This window comes from Triticum dicoccoides, chromosome 4A (assembly GCF_002162155.2).
Source record: "Triticum dicoccoides isolate Atlit2015 ecotype Zavitan chromosome 4A, WEW_v2.0, whole genome shotgun sequence".
Taxonomy (NCBI): Eukaryota; Viridiplantae; Streptophyta; class Magnoliopsida; order Poales; family Poaceae; genus Triticum; species Triticum dicoccoides.
In genome coordinates this window covers 257,386,267-257,392,266 of record NC_041386.1, presented here as the reverse complement: position 1 = coordinate 257,392,266, position 6,000 = coordinate 257,386,267, and positions in this window count along the sequence as shown.

Sequence of the window (6,000 nt, the reverse complement as noted above, 5' to 3'; positions counted from 1 at the left end):
CCGTCCATTCAGCGACGAAGTCAGCCAAAACTTGCGACTTAATAGCTCGCCATGGCTTGTAAGTTATGTCGAATGGGAGGAGCTCAATGGCCCATTTGGCAATCCGGCCCATCACTTAGCGGTTGTTTATAATATCGTTAAGTGGTACTTCCGAGGCTACCGTTATCGAACACTCTTGAAAGTAGTGTCGCAGCTTCCGGGATGCCATAAATACTGTGTACGCTATCTTTTGATAATGCGGGTACCGTGATTTGCATGGAGTAAGGACAGTGGACACATAGTAAACCGGCTTTTGAAGGGGGAATTTGTGTCCGTCCACTTCTCGCTCGACGACGAGCACTGCGCTTACTACTTGATGAGTTGCCGCAATGTATAATAGCATTGGTTCGCCAATGTTTGGCGTGGCCAGGACTAGGTTTGTTGCCAATATGGCTTTTATTTCGTTGAGTCCGGCCGTGGCAGCGTCCGTCCACTCGAAGTGTTCGGTGTGCCGGAGGAGGCGATAAAGGGGTAATGCCTTTTCTCCCAAGCGGGAGATAAAGCGGCTTAGAGCCGCCACGCATCCAGTCAATTTTTGTATTTGTTTGAGGTCTGTTGGGGTAGCCAACTGTGACAACGCTTGGATTTTGGGCGGATTAGCTTCAATACCTCTACTGGAGACAATGAATCCCAGGAGCTTTCCGGCTGGTACGCCGAAAACGCATTTTTCCGGATTGAGCTTGATGTCATATGTTTGGAGGTTGTCGAATGTGACCCTCAAGTTGTCTACTAGAGTTTCGACATGCTTGGTTTTAACGACCACGTCAGCCACGTATGCCTCCACTATTTTGCCGATCTGGTTTGCCAGACATGTCTGAATCATGCGCTGATATGTTGCGCCGGCGTTTTCTAGCCCGAAGGGCATTGTGTTGAAGCAGAATGGGCCGTATGGTGTGATGAATGCCATTGTGTCTTGGTCTGGCTCTGCCATTTTGATTTGATGGTAGCCGGAGTATGTGTCGAGGAAACACAGTGAATCGTGTCTTGCGGTAGCATCGATGATTTGATCGATGCGGGGGAGGGGGAAGGGATCCTTTGGGCAGGCCTTGTTAAGGTCCTTAAAATCGACGCACAAGCGCCAGGATTTGTCCTTCTTTGGTACCATCACCAGGTTTGCTAGCCAGTCCAAATGTTTTATGTCTCTGATGAATCCGACCTCCAATAGCTTGGCTAGTTCCTCTCCCATGGCTTTTCTTTTAGGCTCGGAGAAACTTCGAAGAGCCTGCTTGACTGGCTTGAATCCTTTTAGGATATTCGGCTGTGTTCGGCCAGCCTGCGTGGGATTCCTGGCATGTCTGAAGGGTGCCAGGCAAAAATGTCCTAGTTCTCGCGTAGGAACTCTCACAGTGCGGCGTCGACATCAGGGTTTAATTGTGCCCCGATGGAAGCTGTTTTTGTAGGGTCCGTTGGATGGACTTGGAATTTGACTATTTCGTCCGTCGGCTTAAAGGAGGTGGACTTGGATCTTTTATCGAGTATCACGTCGTCCCTGTTCACCATGGACCGCGGCGCAATTAGTTCATCGACCGCTAGGGCTTCGGATAGTGCCTCAAGGGCCAGTGCAGCTGTTTTATTTTCAGCGCGGAGTGCTATGTCCGGATCACTAACAAGAGTGATGATTCCGTTGGGCCCGGGCATTTTGAGCTTCCTGTACCCGTAATGGGGTATGGCTTGGAAGATTGTAAACGCCTCCCGCCCTAATAGAGCGTGGTATCCACTGCTGAACGGGGCCACATGGAATGTAATTTCTTCAGACCTGTAATTATCCCGTGTGCCGAATACCACATCTAGTGTGATTTTTCCAGCACAGCGTGCTTCCCGCATGGGAATGATTCCTCTAAAGGTTGTGCTGCTTTGCTCAATGCGGCTCCAGTCTATTTCCATCTTTTGAAGAGTTTCCTCATAGATGAGGTTTAATCCGCTGCCGCCGTCCATAAGTACCTTGGTGAGTCAAAAGCCGTCCACGATTGGACTGAGGACCAGTGCGGCTGGTGCTCAGGTTGTTCAGAATTTGGGTTCTTCACTGGCGGTGAAGGTAATAGCCGTGTCACTCCAAGGACTTATTTCTGCTACGTGGCAGATTTCGGCTATGCTGCGGAGTGTTCGCTTGCGTCTATTATTTGACGCGAAGGTCTCAAAGACCGTTAACACCGTATTGTTGTCCACGGGATGGTGCTCTATGGTTTTTGGGAGGAGTAGATCCTCACCACTTTTGGCCACCTGCCGGAGTATCCAACATGCTCTAAGGCTGTGCGTTGGTATTGCATCCACTGTACTATGAATTTTGCAGGGTCCGTTGAGCCATCCCTCCAGTACGGTTCCTTGCCCCGTAGAGGGCTTTTGCTTTTTGGTAGTTAACCCAGGTGTATTGTGATAATGCACCCTTTTATTTCGGACTGGGTTTGTATTCAGGGCCGGATTATCCCAAAATTTTATTTCGGTTTTCCAGGCGCTTTCAATCGCACGGTACTTTCGTACTATGGACACCAAGTCGGCAAAGCGTGTAATTTCGCGATGACTTATGGCGTTGAGGATTCCCTTGTCCGTGCAATTATTGCAGAAGAATGAAATTGCGTCTTCCTCATGGCAGTCCTCTATCTTGTTCATGATCAGGAGGAATCTGGCCTAGTAATGGTGTACTGTTGGGCTCTTGCCTAATTTGGGATAGATCGCGTATGTTTGGGTGGGTGGGTGGAATTGAATCCGAATCCTTACCCAATCTGAGACTCAGGGGCCAAGGAGTTTCCGAACTCAAAGGTTTGGAGTCTTGGATGTTTTCTGATGAATCTAGCCCGCTGCCTGATTCTAGGTTCAGGCCTTGAATGACGTCCTCCCCTCCGCGGGTATCCGGCTTGGAGGGATCGGGAATCTGGACATAGCTAGTCCTTAAGATAGATGAAGAGTTACCGCATTGTTCCTCCACCACTGCAACGTGATGGGTGACCTGGGGAGAGTTGATCTCTCTCAGATCGGGTTTAGGCCAAATCTGATCGTAGTCTGTAGCGACTCCCAGGGCAGCGATGCGATCCAAGAGCTCGTTCAGGGAAGAGAGCTCCATTGGATCTAACTGCTCGGCGATTTCCGAGTTGACGTGAAGATTGCTTTCGATGACCCGAGAAGTCATCGTCGGCGCAGCGGCCGAACGGGTGGTCATAAGAAAACCACCTAGCCGGAGAGTTTGGCCGATAGCCAAAGCTCCCTCAGTGATAGTGCCGTCTTTAAAGACGGGATGAGACATCCTTCCTGATGACGACGGCACAGGGGAACTCTCAATGAAAGCACCAATGTCAGTGTCAAAACCGGTGGATCTCGGGTAGGGGGTCCCAAACTATGCGTCTAGGCCGGATGGTAACAGGAGGCAGGGGACACGAAGTTTTACCCAGGTTCGGGCCCTCTTGATGCAGGTAAAACCCTATGTCTTGCTTGATTAATATTGATGATATGGGTGTTACAAGAGTAGATCTACCACGAGATCAAAGAGGCTAAACCCTAGAAGCTAGCCTATGGTATGATTGTATGTTGTGATTGTTGTCCTACGGACTAAAACCCTTCGGTTTATATAGACACCGGAGAGGGTTAGGGTTACACAAGGTCGGTTACAAAGGAGGAGATATCCATATTCGTATTGCCTAGCTTGCCTTCCATGCCAAGTAAAGTCCCATCCGGACACGAGATGAAGTCTTCAATCTTGTATCTTCATAGTCTAACAGTCCGGCCAATGGAGATAGTCCGGCTGTCCGGAGACCCCCTAATCCAGGACTCCCTCAGACATGGTTGGACCTCTCAAGACTGGCAGAAGAGGTTTCACTCATTTGCTCATAGAAGTCGACAAATTCACCAAGTGGATCAAAGCCAAGCCTATCAAGAATCTTGACTCAAGCACTGCCATTAGTTTCATCAAAGAGTTGATATTCCAATACGGAGTCCCTCACATCATTTATCACACATAATGGCTCCAAATTTGATTTCGATGAGTACAAAGCATTCTATGCTTCCCAAGGCACTCGGGTCGATTACACATCCATTGTGCACCCGCAGTCGAATGGGCAGGCAAAAAGAGCGAATGGCTTGATCCTACAAGTGTTGAAACCTCGATTGATGCACGACCTCAAGCATGCGGCTGGAGCTTGGGTGACTGAGTTACGATCTGTCTTTTGGGGATTGAGAACGACTCCTAATCGGTCGACTTATAGAACCCCTTTCTTCCTGGTATATGGCACTGAAGATGTGCTTCCGAGTGGTTTGCTGCACAATGCTCCCCGAGGAACTCTCCTCTGAAGCCAAAGTGTAACAGGCACGCCAGGATGCAGTTGATCTCCTAGAAGAAGAACGAGAGATGGCTCTGATCCGGTCGACCATCTATCAACAAGACATGCGTCGATTCCATGCCTGAAATGTCAGAGGTCAAGCATTTCAGGAAGGAGACCTTGTGCTCCAAGTGCACCAAAAGCGACCTCACAAGCTCGCTCCGGCCTGGGAAGGACTATCGGAGTCAAAACCAGCGGAACTCTGGTAGGGGGGCCCCGAACTGTGCGTCTAGGATCGATGGTAACAGGAGACATGGGACACAATGTTTACCTAAGTTAGGGCCCTCTCTATGGAGGTAATACCCTACTTCCTGCTTGATTGATCTTGATGAATATGAGTATTACAAGAGTTGATCTACCACAAGATCATAATGGCTAAACCCTAAAAGTCTAGCCCGACTATGACTATGAGGATATATCTAAGGACCTAGTCCTCTGGTTTATATAGGCAGACGAGGGATCTAGGGTTACACAAGGTCGGTTATAGAGAAAGGAATCTTCATATTTGGTTGCCAAGCTTGCCTTCCACGCCAAGGAGAGTCCCATCCAGACACGGGTAGAGTCATCGGTCTTTGTATCTTTACGGCCCATCAGTCCGGGCCATATCCAATAGATCGGACACCCGAGGACTCCTTAGTCCAGGACTCCCTTAGTAGCCCCTGAACCAGGCTTCAATGACGAGGTGTCCAGCGCGCAGATTGTCTTCGGCATTGCAAGGCGGGTTCCCCTTTCCGAATACTCCAAGATAGTCTTCGGATAAAACGAATGTGTCCGGATCTGCAACACAAGTACCACACACGACTGCAGAGAATATAATATTTCACGAGTCCCAACTGCTGACAACTTTTTGCAAGATGACATCATGTCTGTCCGGTCATTATATCAAACTGTTTTTCTGTGCCATTCCGCATTTTGAGATGTGGTTTTCATTGGCAAGTCTTGTCAAATCAGAGATCGTGTCCCCTTATTGCGGGATTCTCATCAATACGGGCGTGGGTAACCCAACCGTGCCGTTTACACATCCCTTGGGAATAGGCGAGTTTTAGGGCGAGTGCGGAGGTGTTCAATATTCACTGCGTTCATAAGGGGATAATGATTCCCCTTCTTCTCCCACGCATTCTCTCTTCCTCTGCCCTTCCACTACTGAGCTCTAGAGCCCAAGTTCTCACCTTTCCCCACTCGAGCAAGCACTCAACCATGTCTGGATCCGGAGGTCAAGGCAAGTGGATGGCCTCCTTCGTCAAGGAGAAGGACATTACTGAGCTTTGGGCGGTCAGGTATCTGGCGAAGGAAATCACCCACTGTCTTCCAGCCAAGGGGCAAGTCATCCCCACACCGAAGCGCAACAAGAGGGTGGTATTAATCACTCATTTCCTCCGCGGGCTATGGTTTCCACTCCACCCTTTTGTCCGCGGGCAAATGTTCTATTACGGGCTAGATTTCCATGATCTAGCCCCGAACTCTTTCCTTAAAATCTCAGTGTTCATCGTCGTGTGTGAGGCCTTCCTCTGCATCCAACCCCACTTCGGGCTGTGGCTCAAGGTCTTCAACATGAAGTCGAAGGTGGTGGATGGCCAGCACGTGGATTGCGGAGGCACCATGGTGAGCAGGCTGACCAATGTCTCCTGGCCAAAAGGCACTTTCGTGGAGACTA